The sequence below is a fragment of the Aedes aegypti genome, chromosome 1 (assembly GCF_002204515.2).
Source record: "Aedes aegypti strain LVP_AGWG chromosome 1, AaegL5.0 Primary Assembly, whole genome shotgun sequence".
In the NCBI taxonomy this organism is placed as follows: Eukaryota; Metazoa; Arthropoda; class Insecta; order Diptera; family Culicidae; genus Aedes; species Aedes aegypti.
The window spans coordinates 133,385,677-133,402,138 of record NC_035107.1 but is presented as its reverse complement, the minus strand read 5'-3'; positions in this window follow the sequence as shown (position 1 = coordinate 133,402,138).

Here is a 16,462-nt window from a genome sequence, read left to right as displayed (position 1 = left end):
CTACAGGAATTCCGGAATTTCAAAGGAAATCTGAGACGTCAGAATTCACACGTAAAATTCAGAATTACTTCATAAATACCTGAATTCCCACCGACATCACAAAATTCCTAAAAATAACATAATTATCGTAACGCCAGAATTCAAACGGATATTACAAATTGTTGCGGCCGGTAATCTTACCGGAATCTCTGAATTGGCGGAGAAAATATTTTCGTAAACCTCAGAAACCCAAAGCAAAACTCAAAATACCTTCGAAATATCAAAACTCATATCGTTTTCATAATCATTCAAAAGTAAATGATTCCATTCGATTCCGCAATCTCAAAGCATGTGAGGCAACCTACTCACCTTGATACCTTGATGGCAACAGCGTAGCGTCACACCATTGCCGGGCGTATTGTAAAGCTTCATCTTCGTCGGTCTTGGACGAAACTTCTCCTCGAACGTTAAAGGTCGCCAGGTCCTCTTCCACTGCGTACTGCCAGCGTATTCGTGGTCTTCCCCGAAGCCGCCAACCTCTACCTGGTTCCATGCTGAATATTATTTTCGCAATTCTTTCTTCCGACATTCGCACTAAGTGACCAGCCCACTGAAGTCTGCCGTATCTTACACGCTTGATAATATTCGCATCTTTGTACACTTGATACAACTCGGGATTCATGCGTCTGTGCCACACACCATTTTCGAGTTTCCCACCGAGTATTATCCGCAGCACTTTACGCTCAAAAACACCGAGAGCTTTTCGGTCTGACTTTTTCAACGTCCACACTTCTAACCCGTAGAGAGCCACCGGAACAATCAATGTTTTGGACAGGGCGAATTTTGTCTCCGTTTGCAAGCAGCGGGACCTAAGCTGGTTACGTTTTCGCAGCTGCAACACGTCTTTTCACTTCGCGGGAAACGTCGTTGTCACATGTCACAAGTGTTCCAAGGCAAACAAATTCTTCAACAACTTCAAACACATGACCATGCTTATCTCTACCTGCAACCATGTACTTCGTTTTGGTAGAATTAATGGTCAGGCCTATCCTCGCTGTCTCCCTATTCAGAGGCACGCAGGCCTGTTCCTCTGACCTGCGATCGATTCCAATTAGTTCCATATCGTCCGCAAAGCCAAGGAGCATGTGCGACCTTGTGATAATAGTGGCATTTCTCTGCACGCTAGATCTCCTAATAGCACCATCGAGTGCAATGTTGAACAGTAAATTCAGAAGTGCGTCTCCCTGCTTCAATCCGTCTAACGTCACGAACGAGGCTGACACCTCGTTTGCGATCCGATGCGATGATTTCGAAACATCCAGCGTAGCACGTATCAGCCTAATTAGTTACAGAGTGTCGTATTTCTCATGTATACCTAAATGAGCTAGTGTGCCATGCGATATCCCATATCGCAACTCACAGATTATGTGCGACACGAGATGCAGATACGTACAAAATATATCTTAGGGAGCGAGTCTCATGAGACATCTCGTGAGGCTCGTCGCATGCGCTTACTTGGAGTACTTTTTTGCAGTTATGTTTGCCTAGTACAACAGCTCCACGGAAGCATACGGCTTCTGTCTAAGCCTATGCTTCTTTGGTGGCCAGCACAAGTTTTTCAATTCAAATGCTAGAATCTTAACCGCGTTGAACCCCGTCAGTGCTTACAGGCAGTTTAATCCATGATTTGATCCCTTTCCCTTGCTCTTGGAACCTTTGCCAGCGAGTCTCAAATGCACTGTCACCACGGTAAAAAGAAGCAAGGTATTATACTCCGAGAAATGACATTTGGCAGTGACGTCATTCCTATCGCAAACTCGAACGAGTGCAAAAGAAAGCAAGGCCTGCTCTCCTTTACTATCCTTAAGGCCTCATGCTTGACGATAGGAATGACGACACATGTTTAGATGGAAAATCGTTGTTTACACGTGGGAATAGCCTACCTTGTTGTGTATACCGTGCACTGTCACATTGAGATTTTCTCATGAGACGGCACATTGAGCCAGTGCAGATGTGATCGTTTGAGCTAGTACATTGCTACATGAGATCTAAAAAAATGTGTCTCACCATAGCACGTGCTCAAGCGCGCGGTTATTTTTGTGCGCTCATGGCAAGCTGATCTCAAGCTCTTGATGTGAAGCGCGTATACATGATGTCTGATTAGTTCCGCTTGACAACCATTTTCAGACATTATCTGCCAAAGCTCATTTTCACTGAGTCGTACGCCGCCTTGAAATCAATAAACAGATGGTGAGTCTGCAAGTTAGAATTTGTCTAGGATCATTCGCCAGCTAAACATCTGGTCCGTTGTCGAACGGCCCTAACGAAAACCAGCTTGGTATTCGCCGACGAAGGACTTCTCGAATCTCAGTCTGTCAAACAGGATGAGCGACAGAATTGTGTACTCCGAATTCAGCAGGGTGATGCATCTGTAATAAGCCCTCTCCAGTCTGTGCCCTTGCTTGTAGATCGGGCGGATGAGGCCATCCAACCAGCCGGTGGGCAATTCTTCGTCCTCCCATACCTTCAGAAGTACTCGGTGGATCGACTGATAAAGCTGCTCACTTCCGTGCTTGAGAAGCTCGACCGAGATCTCGTCCTTCCCAGCAGCCTAACAGTTCTTCAGCTCGCTGATAGCCTTTTTCACCTCTCCTATGGTCGGTGAGTCCACAGCTTGATCGTCATCATCAATGTTTATCCTGTTCCTCGCTACATTTCCAATATCACCGTTCAACAATTGCTGGAATTGCTCCTTCCACCTGGCAGCCACCACCGTTTTATCGGTCAGCAAATTCCCTTCTCGGTCATTGCACATGGCGGGCACTAATACGGTTTTGTGCCGCGCACTATTGACCGTTGCATAGAAACTGCGCATATCATTCCGGTTCATGCTTTATTGAGCGTCAGCTACCACACTTTCTTCGTGCTGCCTTTTCTTTCTGCGGTGGATTCGCTTTTCTTCGGCTCTCGCTGCCCTGTACCACTCTTTGTTCTGTCGGGTACCGGCCACAAGCATACGGCTTCTGGTGACATTCTTCATGTCTGTCACTCTCTGGCACTCTTCATCGAGCCAGTCGTTTCGTCTTCGTCGTTGACCAGTGCCAATCACTTCTCGCGCCATTGTTGTCACAGCTTCGTGGATAGGGTCCCACAGGCTGTCGACGTCTCCAGCAACGTTGATTCTTCCCAACTGCTCGTATAGTTGCTGACGGTACTGTGCAGCTACCCCATCAGTCGACAAACATTGTATATTGAAGCGCAGCTTTCTGTTTGTTGACGAACTAGTGACGCTAGGTAACCGTGTCTGAATTTTACCTACAGCGAGATAATGACCCGAGTCGATATTGAGGCCTCGTGTGTTTGCGGATATTCTTTCGCGTGAAGTATGTACTGCTGATTGCCATCCCTCTAGCAGCAGCGAAGGTTACTAGCCACAGCCCATTATCATTGGTAACGGAATGAAGGCTTTCCGTTCCAATTACGGGTTGGAAGAAATCTTTTTCCCGTTCTGCGCATTTGCGTCACCGATGACTATCTTGACGTCTTGTTTTGGGCACTCTCCGTAGGCCTTATCCAGGCTCTCATAGAACTCATCCTTCATGTCATCGGGCTTATCGTTCGTTGGCGTATATATGCTGGTCAGGTTGTAGTTGAAGAACTTGCCCTTCATTCTCAACACACAGATTGAGACGCTTACCGGTTTCCCCCGAATAATTCGCTTCCTCTGCTTCCCAATCACTATGATGCCAAAAGGCAGCACGAAGAAAGTGTGGTAGCTGACGCTCAAGAAAGCATGAACCGGAATGATATGCGGAGATTTTATGCAACGGTCAATGGTGTGCGGCACAATACCGTACCAGTGCCCGCCATGTGCAATGACCGAAAAGGGAATTTGCTGACCGATAAAACGGCGGTGGCTGCCAGGTGGAAGGAGCACTTTCAGCAATTGTTGAACGGTGAGAATGGAAATATAGCGAGGAACAGGATGAACATTGATAATGACGATCAAGCTGTGGACCTACCGACCATAGGGGGGGTTAAAATGGCTATCAGCGAGCTGAAGAACTGTAAGGCTGCTGGGAAGGACGAGATCCCGGTCGAGCTTCTCAAGCACGGAAGCGAACAACTTTACTAGTCGATCCACCGAGTACTTCTGAAGGTATGGGAGGACGAAGAATTGCCCACCGGCTGGTTGGATGACCTCATCCCCAGAGAACCAGAAATCGCATGAAAGTTCACGTTACAACTCGTTTATTGATACTAATTACATCAAATCCGCAAAACATTGTGGATAAACTCGTCAGATTGATGAGTTTCCTCGCATAAAACACTTCTTTTCTGAGTTCATTTGTACATTTTGTTTCGTCTCGTACACTCGTACAAGGTAAGTCGAATCAATCCACAGCAGCTGTCAAATCAACATTTGTTATCAGACGTTAAGTCGCATAAGCTCACAGGTTAGTTCGGTAGAAAGTTTATTTACTCGCATTGTATGTTATTATTCATCACATAATATATGCACGCATATCGCCTCCACTTTTGTACGTAGAAGGCCTTTTCGCGACATCTTATAAGTGAAATTTTGCACATACAAAGCCTCCAGGTGATTTCGTTAAACGTACATTTTGGTTGTCTGGGTCGGCCCTATCTACAAGAAAGGGCACAGACTGGAGTGTGCCAATTACAGAGGAATTACCCTGTTGAATTCGGCGTACAAAATTCTGTCGCGCATCCTGTTTAACAGACTGAGACCGCTCGAGAAGTCCTTCGTCTGCGAATACCAAGCTGGTTTTCGTGAGGGCCGTTCGACAACGGACCAGATGTTTAGCTTGCGAATGATCTTAGACAAATTCCGGGAGTATAACTTGCAGACTCACCATCTGTTTATTGATTTCAAGGCGGCGTACGACTCAGTGAAAAGAAATGAGCTTTGGCAGATAATGTTTGAAAATGGTTTTCCGGCGGAACTAATTAGGCTGATACGTGCTACGCTGGATGTTTCGAAATCAAGTGTTCGGATCGCAAACGAGGTGTCAACCTCGTTCGTGACGTTAGACGGATTGAAGCAGGGAAGCGCACTTTCGAATTTACTGTTCAACATTGCACTCGTGGGTGCTATTAGTGGAAGCTATCAGTGGAAGAGGCCTTCGTGCCTCTGAAGAGGGAGACAGCGAGGATAGGCCTGACCATCAGATCTACCAAGACGAAGTACATGGTTGCAGGTAGAGATAGAGTCAGGCATGGTGGTGTAGGTGCTGAGGTAGTGTTCGATGGGGATGTGTTTGAAGTTGTTGAAGAATTTGTTTACCTTGGAACACTTGTGACATGTGGCAACGACGTTTCCCGCGAAGTGAAAAGACGTGTTGCGACTGCGAATAGGGTCTTTTACGGACTACGTAACCAGCTTAGGTCCCGCAGCTTGCAAATGGAAACAAAATTCGCCCTGTATAAAACATTGATTCTTCCGGTGGCTCTCTACGGGCACGAAGCGTGGACGTTGAAAAAGTCAGACCGGAAAGCTCTCGGTGTTTCCGAGCGTAAAGTGCTGCGGATAATACTCGGTGGGAAACTCGAAAATGGTGTGTGGCGCAGACGCATAAATCACGAGTTGTATCAAGTGTACAAAGATGCGAATATTATCAATCGTGTAAAATATAGCCGACTTCAGTGGGCTGGTCACTTAATGCGAATGCCGGAAGAAAGAATTGCGAAAATAATATTCAGCAGGGAACCAGGTAGAGGTCAGCGGCTTCGGGGAAGACCACGAATACGCTGGCAGTACGCAGTGGAAGAGGACCTGGCGACCCTAAACGTTCGGGGCTACTGTAGAAGTGTCGCCCAAGACCGACGAAGATGGAGCTCTACAATACACCCGGCAATGGCGTGATGCTACGCTGTAGCCATCAAGGTATCACAGTAGGTAACATTACTAAAAACATCTGGTTCAACATAATGGATGTCGACGTATATTTTTAAACTCCTACCAAAATCTTTTCATTTCGAGACAAAAATGTACAGCGTTACTCTTCTGTAATTTTCAAACAAACTATGTATGGTTCGTCACTATAAGTGTCGGCATCATCCTTGTTTCATATTATTCAAAGTATATACTAAACTGGCCCTTAAACAAAAAAAGTTGTGGAACTTAACGGGGCACCCTCTAGATATGTGCTTTAGGGTAGGAAAAAAATTCTCTCAAAGTTTTGACTCATTTGGTTGCTTCCCCAGCTGGCGCATTCAGTTCGAAGTTCGTATGGAATATACGTTTCAAATTGAAAATTGTCCCTATGTCACTGTTTCGTTCGGTATACCAGTTAATCGCGTTCAGTTTAGCCCGGAATGGCAAATTCACTGGTTGATGCCCAAATGAACATAGTTGCAGAAGGTTGTATATGGATTTAAGCTCATTTTCATTACCCTTTCAATTGTTGAAAGTTAGGCTTAGATCAGCACTCCTGTACAATCACATGCATGCACTTTGTACTGCAGCTTGCCCAGCGTCATAGGTGGCTATGATGCGCTTAGTGGCTACTACCCAGCTATGTTGAAGAAATACTAAGCAGTATTGAAAATCTACTTCAGATACCTAAAACACAAACTTTGTCAATTTTAATCATCATACAACCTTCTACAATATTGTTTGCTATAGTGTCGGGTAGTGTTTTTGACATTATGGGTTCAATCGAACGCGAACAACAATTTCCCTGACCCAATCAGGAGATGATGTATTGTTTCCCATATGTTTGAGCTGGAAATCGCTTATTAACTTCAATTCAATTGCGCCAGCTCATGGCACGACCAAATGAGCTGAAATTTTCAGGAAGTCTCCCTCTAGCCCTGAGGAATAATCCTGGGGGCTGCCCCGTGGAATTGTTTCCACTTTTGAGGCTTTTTCAATTAGCATTTTAATTATAAATCTGAGTTGATCATAAATACTCAACCATCTCAAACGTCTCTCTAACGATATGGTGATTTCAATTGAGGATTCGACTTTTATTATCATGATTTTCATGAACAATTCAAAATTCAAATTAAAACGTCCGAAATATAAGGAAAAATTGAAGAAGTGTTCGGGAATAAGAATCATGAGTCGTCCACACATTTCTGATTATTTAAATTTATACATGTAACGTAATGAAAATCTTCACTCATTATTTGAAAGTTAAGAGTTTTCAAATATTAATAACGCTGAGGAATCAGACAGAATGATGAACATTATATGCTTTTTGGTGAATTACACTTCACGAAGACCTCAAGTGTCCGTAATATGAATCAAATGCCAAGATTCTCACTGCTTTCTTTTCAACAGTACATATCACATCATGTCCAGCGAGCCTATGTGCAGCAAAAGTTACGTGTTAACATTCTTGCCTACTATTTGGATCACTGAAACATACACTCTGGAGATGAATATGGCCGCTCACAACCGATCTTCGAGTTAATCACTCTGCGAAACAATTTTTGTCTCATGCACCAAAATACCTCTCTTTACGTAATGTAAAGTTTTATTGTAATAACAATGAAATACCAAAAAATGAATGGATGATGAAAGCTTATGAATTCATTGGCGTTTCAAAAAATATCATAGCACATCAAGTTGAGATGTAGGTTATTGAAAATGCAGATCTTGACTATTTCAGCCAACTTGTATGCAAGGTTACCTGCTTATTATTGCTTTGATTAAGAATTAGTTTTTGATGATCTAGAAAAGCATTGTTTTTTGCCATATAAAAGAAATAATAAATTTTGTATGGAGGCTTCAACTTCATCTTTTTATTTTCATGCAATTTCAACTAAATTATATCTTAAATAATCCTCTTATGTACACTTGGTGGACGAGATCACTAAAACAGTGTAAATCTTTCTTTAGATACAATGTAAACATCAATAAGAACAGTGTTTTTTTAAACTTTAGCAATAATAATTAAGTAAAATCAAAATGATTACCTGGCGCAGATAGACTGGAAGAACACGGAACATATCAAAACTTTTCGTCCAAAATTATTTTCCCCTAAAAGCTAATTACTGTAACCAATGAGCTGTAACAGCTGCTGGTAATTGACTTCTACTCACATAAACGAAACCGGAAATCAGAATCATTTTCCGTAGGACTGGTCCTGGTGAGAATCATTCACTGCGAATAACAGTTAAAACCAATCGTCAGCCGTGGGTATCAATGAAGCCGTTCAACCAAGCGACCAATGCCTGCTGTAACCCCAGGATGGTTTAGTGGGAAAACTTTTAACCCTCTATTGCAGCCCATCCAAACAGCAAACCAATGGAAACAATAGGGCTCCTCATCTCAGTTGAGAGCGAAAAAGGGATCGCCTCGTTAATGCCCGAAATAACTGTTATTGCTTGTTGAATGGGAGATTATGGAATTTAAATTAGGATGAGATAAAGTTAAATTTACATCCACCAGTTGGCCGGAAGCGAGCGAGCCACCACTACTGGCTGCTGGAAGGAATTAGCATAGCTGTGAACATTTTTGGAGGTTTGATAAGCTGCTGGGGAGAATTTCAGCGAAAGGCAGAAGCGCGAACAATGTCATTCACTCCGGTTGACCCAGTCTGCTTAACCCATAACAGTCCGGCGTCCTAAAAGTAGGACAGTAACTTCGAATGCCCAACTTCCTGTAAAAAGGACATTATTAGTTGTTGAAGCACAACTATCTTGAAAATAAAAAGATTTGTGAGAAAGCAGTCTTTACTAAATGAGATCTAGGCTTAAAAGCTTATATATTCACATATATATATATTGAGCTTTTCGGTAATCTTATCCGCATGGTTACTAAAATAATTAACTCATTACGCGTGGTAAAGATGGATAAATTATGGGTGAAATTATGAAAAAAAACCCACATGCTCGGCTGGGATTCGAACCCAGGACTTTTGTATGCTAGACGAGAGCAAACAACCGAGCCACTGGGTGACTCAATAACTTAGGTGGTTACAAGTTTCGAATTCAAATCCCCACACACGCTATGTCTGAGCCAGACGATTATAAAAATCGAATGTACATCGGATTTTTTCTCGCTAGAGATCAGTATTTGATCCATATTTTCATAATCGGAAAGTTTCAAAATAATCTATCGGTGAAATTTTTTCCATACATTTTGTATGGGCTGAAATGCGCCGAAAATCGAGGTTTTCATGAGTTTTAGTATAAAAAATAGCTAAAAAGTGTAAAAAATCAAAATTTCACCGATAGAATATTTTAAAACCTTCCGATTATGAAAATATGGGTCAAATACTGATCTCTAGCGAGAAAAAATCCGATGTACATTCGATTTTTATAATCGTCTGGTTCAGACATAGCGTGCCACAGATCACGCATACCCCTTTCATAACCCACATCTATCCATCTCATGTATACTACACACGCGCGCAAAGCTTATTAGTTCGGAAAGCAATACCAAGATATCGCTTTCAGGAGAATATTTTTTTTTCTTATATCTCAGTCCAGCGATTATGTAGATACAAAATTGGGTTCTTCGACAGAGTTGACAACTGGGACATTCCTTAGCCGAGTGGTTAGATTCCGTGGCTACAAAGCAAAGCCATGCTGAAGGTGTCTGGGTTCGATTCCCGGTCGGTCCAGTATCTTTTCATAATGGAAATTTCCTTGATTTCCCTAGGCATAGAGTATCATCGTACCTGCCACACGATATACGAATGCGAAAAATGGCAACTTTGGCAAAGAAAGCTCTCAGTTAATAACTGTGGAAGTGCTCATAAGAACACTAAGCTGAGAAGCAGGCTCTGTCCCAGTGTGGACGTCAATGCCAAGAAAAAGAAGACAGAGTTGACTCATCCATAATCCACGTGGTCATTTATGGAGTAAGATGGAGAGAGGGTGCCTGACCAAAGACCATGGTCCAAACATATTTAAAAAAATGTATGGACACGGTAAATGGCTGGGCATGGTGTACCATTGGTTCCTATCCCTTCTTCCTCGCGGTACTGGTCAGGGTACGAGTAACCTTAGGAAGGATCGGGGGGTAACCGACCCCGCTGAAAACTTTGGTCGTATGCTGACAGAAAGGGGGGGGGGGGCTTGACTTTGCTTTTTCTTCTGTAAACCTGGAGCGTCTGTGCTACATGTTAGGAGCGGCTCACAACAGCGTCTGTTCCCATGTCAGGACGGCTGATCATCGTCCCTAAACTGCGCACTATGGTCGTCCGAACATTAAGGGGAATGGTCCTCCGAAAATCTAGGGGTTTGGTGTCAGGCCCTGTAAGCTCGCCGTAAAAAATCAAGCAACAAATAATCAACGAGAGAATACGAACCTGGACAATCGGCGAAGATCACAGTAACGTAAAGGGACTAGCGATTGGAAGCTCGGTACATGTAACTGTAAATCTCTCAACTTCATCGGGAGCACACGCACACTCGCCGACGTGCTGAAGGACCGCGGATTCGGCATCGTAGCGTTGCAGGAAGTGTGTTGGAAGGGATCGCACCATTGAACGTTTAGACCCAGCAAACCAGATATCATATAATATTGTACAAATGTGCAGTTTTCATTGGAAATGGATATGATGCAAAATTTAATTGATTGAAATCGTCAATAAAGCCACCAATTTCATCTGACTTGAATTTGCATTTTAAAGAATTACAATTTAATCTGACCAAATATGTTACTTTGTTACGTCATTCCATTACGATTTCTACTTCACTTATTGTGACTCCATTATAATCTTCAATGTGAGATTTCATATAAGTTCATCTGATGTAGATATAGAATCATATCAAGATAGACCGCACATAAACTGAACATGTCCAAAAAAGTGGTATTCATACCTGATATTGAACATCACTGTTCAATAGCAACACAATGACATCACTTTACATAAGTATTTCCGTATAATGAATCCAATAAGTTGCTTCACTTTGTTTTTACTACAAGTGCTAATTACATAAAACATGAATGAATTGCCAAATGGCGATCACGTTTGGTCACATCGAAACACAATGGTCTACAATATTGCATACATATACATTCGACTCTCCATAGCTCGATGTCTCTCTCTATGTCGATGATTGCTTCGGTCACTTCATTCTGCATACGATTTCTCTCTTCTAATCTCGATATCCTTCTTATCTCGATATCTCCATGTCTCGATATATTCCTGTTGATTTTTTGTTCCCCATTTTCTCTCCATATGTCTATATGAACATTATCAAAGACCAGATTTAATTTAGAGATCAGAACAATTTAGAAACTCGAAATGAAGTTTGCTTGTTTATTATTTCCCTAGTAACGGAGTGAGTTTCAATCTAGTGTTCATTAAATTAATGTTCTTTGTCTCGATCTCTCCCTATCTCGATGGTTCCTTCGATATCGAGATGTGGAGAGGTGACAGTATTTCATAAAAGACGAGCACCTGCAATAGCGATTGAATGGTTTAGTAGTAGCCTGGGAGGGAGAAACCGATACGGAATTTATGTACGTCAAGGTGAGCCGAGATTCTGCTGTCACGAACTGTCACTGTGAGCCCAGATCTCAAACAATGGACAAACATGATAAAAGCGCGTAATTCATCAAAACATATTTTTGCATTTTATCAAATGTGACAAATAATCGATTGAAAAGCTATTCAAACTGATTCAAAAGTAATGTCACGATAGCACCTTTTATTCTGATTGAATATAAAGTATTCAAATACTCATAATTGTACTTTTTCCAATTAAAACGAAAATTAAACGCATAGAAAACTTTGGCCCTTTTTCCATGTTTATCCAGAAAGATCGAAGGTACACAACAAAAGAAAACTAGCGATTTTCATCAAGTCTGCCTTGATTGTCGTTGGCAAGTTGGAGTTTTCTTGCAGTTTGAAATAACTTTGTGTCATATTTCGTGTGTAGTATCGGTGCCTCCCTCCCAGGTAGTAGCGTATCTGATTAGTGATCTAATGGTCAGAAGTTTGAGGCTAGTCTGATGTTTTTTTTTCATTGTTTGTAAAAATTAAGTCATATAAACTGCAACACATAGTCATACACGAAGTTATAGTGAACGCCAACTCAAATCTCCTGGAGTTGTATAAACCATGATGATTTTTTTTTAAATATACGTATATGGCCTGTTGTTCAATATTACGCTAGAAAGTGTTTTGCGGAGAGCCGGGATTAGCAGCTGGGGTGCGATTTTTACGAGATCCAATCAATTTGTTTGCTTCGCGGATGATATGGACATTATCGGCCGAACATTTGAAAAGGTGGCAGACCTGTATACTCGCCTGAGACGCGAGGCAGCAAAAGTTGGACTGGTGGTGATTGCGACCAAGACCAAGTACATGCTAGATGGTGGGCCGAGCGCGACAGGGCTCGCTTAGGTAGCAGTGATACAATAGACGGAAATACGTTCGAGGTGGTCGACGAGTTCGTCTACCTCGAATCCTTGCTGACAGCTGACAACAAACGTTAGCCGCGAAATACGGAGGAAGGGGGTCTGTAAATCGCATAAAAAAAATGACCACGTTTATGTCAGCCCTTACCTGAAATGAAACCCTCAACTTGAAATTATATTTGTATACATTTGTATACCTTCAACAAAATTGATCATGTATATGAGATCTATTCGTCTAAATACTTGTTTGCCTGGAAACCCAACCCAAGATGGCGCTAGTGGACAAAAATTTTATTCGCTTAGGCCTCAGTTTAATGATGAGATACAAAGCTGGTGTCTTCAACGAAGTGAGACCTTTTTACCTTGAAATTTATTAGTTTGGGAAACATCTTCTGTGACATATTCCATATTCACCACAAAACATACCGATTTGCATAAAACAAGTATTTCATACTTTTACAAAACAAGTTGTGTTACTTGGGAAGACTCCTCGGGCGCTAATGGGTTAAGGCTGCAACGAAGATGGACGGAGAAGTTTCGCGCTCCTTCGAACCGAAAGTTATTCTACACAATCAAACGGAAGTAGCTTATAGCCCCGAACGCTCCCACTGAATCGACGTAAGAAAAATAGTTCGCAGTACCTAATCTATTCTTAATTGCTCTTCCAATTGCTCATTTCCTGCGTGATGAATTACGAACTGCCAAACAAAGTCGTCTTTCTTGCGGCACATTGATTTGACAGAGTTAAGCATTTCTGGGGATGGATTGGTCCGAAAAGAAAATCACAAATAGAGGAGAGGAAATGATACAACGATAGAGTCTGACTTTTCGATTTCCTGTCGAAGGTAAATACATAAAACATTTCTCCCGGCGTTTGTCTTCTTATATGGTTATATGAGCCGGCGATTTCTTAATCTAATGAAGGAAACTTTGTCTGATTCTTTGCTTCATTATCTATACTCATTTGTCTCCTGAGCGACGCCTGCATATGCGTCCATGCAAAAAGTTTTTCGATTATGTCGAAACGCGAACATATGAATCAATTTTGTTGAATTCGATTGTGCATATATATATTGTAAGCGCGCCCGTCGACCAGCGAGCCCATTGTGTGTAGCCTTCCACCGTGCTACCTAAAAATGCTACCACTACTTGACACGACCAGTCAACGATCTACGATCGTAATCTGTCATGAAGAGATGATACAGCAAAAACATCCATGTAATGCCTAGTACCACAATAGACTGAATTAGATCTCTTAAAATTAGTGCTTAAACTATTGTGAACTGAAACTAAATTGTCACTTAATACCTAAATTATCAAAAGTGGTTGAATTTTAATGAACTTATAATCTATAACCGCTCATAAGGTGAGAAAAAATCAATATTTGTTTAGAAATTGTTAATAACTTGTGACCTTACGATTTCTTCATGCAATAGTAAATACGTTTAGGAAATAGTGGGAATAACGTCGAAATCCACGATTTGTAATTACCCTATTGTTTGCCTACGTAGCTGGTAAGAAATATACACTCAAAATTCTATTTACCATTCGCTAATTGCATTTTATTATGCAACAACATAACAGCTGCAAGTGTACGACCGATAGGGATGCTCAAGAAGAACTTGATGTAGAAGTGTAGCGAATTACTGAAAGTAAGTAAAATTATAAAAAGTATGCTTCGTGAACTAATTTATATTTATTATTCATCTAGGAATTTATAACTCTCTCTCACACATCATCAATAAAGTGTTGATAAATTCGTTTAATTCTGGCGACCTTCGCAGCTATTCTTCAACATATATGCTTGTCATGGATCTAGATATTGGATACAACAGATAAGTTAATGGTGATATTTTCGTTATAAAAGCAAAGCCATATTAAAGATGTGGACCAAGGCTTAAAAACTGTGTGAAACGTTGGTCCACCAACACAAATGAGTGGAAAACCCGTGGACAAGAGGTAATTTCTACGATGTCAGGTCGCTTGGCCGAAGTACTTCGGGCAGATGTACGTTAGGCTCATTAGGCCGAAACTATTAAAAATTAGCACGATAAAAATATTTCCTTATTTTATTATTGGTCATTCTTTCTTTTAATTTGAACCATTCGCCTTATCGCCCGTTCGGCGTATTGATCAATTTGACCTAACGAACTTCGACTTAACATACTTCGTCCTAACGTACTTCGGCTTGATGACTTACTTGAAATCCTGATTTGAAAATTATACGGCATGATCTGCAAAAATTATCTGTGACGTAATTGGTTAACGCGCATTGTCTAGCGTATTGGGAGTCGTGGGATCGCAGCCCACCAGAATGATTCCATTATTTTTCACAATTTTACATCTCAATTTGTCCAAATTGACATTTGTGTCTACGAACTTCAGGTTTTATTTTTTTTTCAAAACACCGTTGGCTGGTTTAAGCCGTAATAGACGTGATAACCCTAGTTGCATGAAAAAAGTTTTAACAATTTTGAAAACCATGGTTTGGATATCATCCAAAATTTTTAAAAAATTTACCAAAACTTAAAAATTTAGTGTATTGAAATATTTAACAAATGTTTCCAGTTGGCATATTTTCTTGACAAATGGGAAATGACAAGATTGTACCAGTTTTAAATCATCCTAACGTCCAAATAGCTGGCTTTCGTCTGTCGGGGAACATTTGAGCTTTTTGTGGAAGACTTAAGGGCACTTAAAGTTCAGCACGACTGAAAGCGATTGGCCCAGGACCAAGCCCAGTTGAGAAGGCTCATTTATTCTTCGTAGATTCATCGTAGCAAATTGTAGTCCATCAAGTATCAAGTAAGTATCTACAATCGATAGCCAAGATACCAATACGTGTTCAAAAGTTATTAAAAGAAAAACTTCCACAGTACCGCATAAAACAATAATAAGTTTAAAAAATATGAACGTTTAGTGGGTACTCCCACATTTGAAAACACTAATTCTAATGAATCATCCATTCCGCAACAATTATTGCGTTAACGGCATGGAAATGTGGGTGAAGTTTTTTCACGGCGCTCACTGCTTTATTTATTATGTATTTTTATAACCCCGTTGAGGGTAATCCCCACGTCTCACGACCAGAGCAACGTGGCAATAAGACACGCAGTGGCAGTGTGTTAAGTTGATGCAGCATGCTGCGGGTAAATTACGCAAATCGCCTTCGTGTTTGTTCGCTGTTTGCTTCTTTCTGTCCACCCCACCGGACCCGGTTTGCTGCTACTGCTTCTGAGTTCTGAACGCCAGTGGAGCGGTTGATGGCTTGGCACCAGACCAGATATCCAAGCATGAATAACCACCTATCCGGGGAATGGAGAGAATGCGTAGCAGCAGTGTATCTTGCATATCTCATTCAACACCTCTGCGTGATGTTTATTATCTATCCAAGACGGATCAACAGGGATGACATCCCGGTGCTTGAAGAATAGCACTACTACCATTCTATGGCGTTCGTTCGTTGGCATAGCGTTCTATGGTGTTATCTGGCAATATGATGTAAGCGCCAGAGAGTAAAATGTTCCGAACGACGCTTCTCTGGATATTATATGTTTGTTAAATAGCCACAATCCCGTGCAAAAGTTTGGGTTCACCCCTCAAAAACATACAAAAGTGTTTTTTCCATATCTCTATGATTACACGACTAATTAAAACTATCTGTGGCACATCCGGCAGCAAGGTAATAATTAAATCTTTCTTCATAAGTATTTTGACTTACTCAATTGATACTTGATGGGCTACAATCCGCTACGTTGAGTATTTTGACATGTTTTTTAATTTTGTTCAAATCTCACTAAAAATAGTGAATTTTATCAAAAATTACACTGAAAAACATGCGCGAGCAAATAATTTTTGTTATTATCTCTACAGATTTTAGACCAATTTCAATAGTTTATGGCATATTTAAAAGTAAATAATGGGGAGTACATATCTGGTATGAGATTTTACAGAGTTTTCGTGTTTTGAGTAAGTTCTAGTGAAGCCCAAACTTTTACACGATGGCTTGAATGACTATTTTATAATAATTTATTTAATTTCAGATTTTTACGCCAAGAATTTGACAAAAGCTGTTTGAAGAATATAGAATTATGGTACCAATTATGCATTAATTAAACATTTTAGTCGATCCAA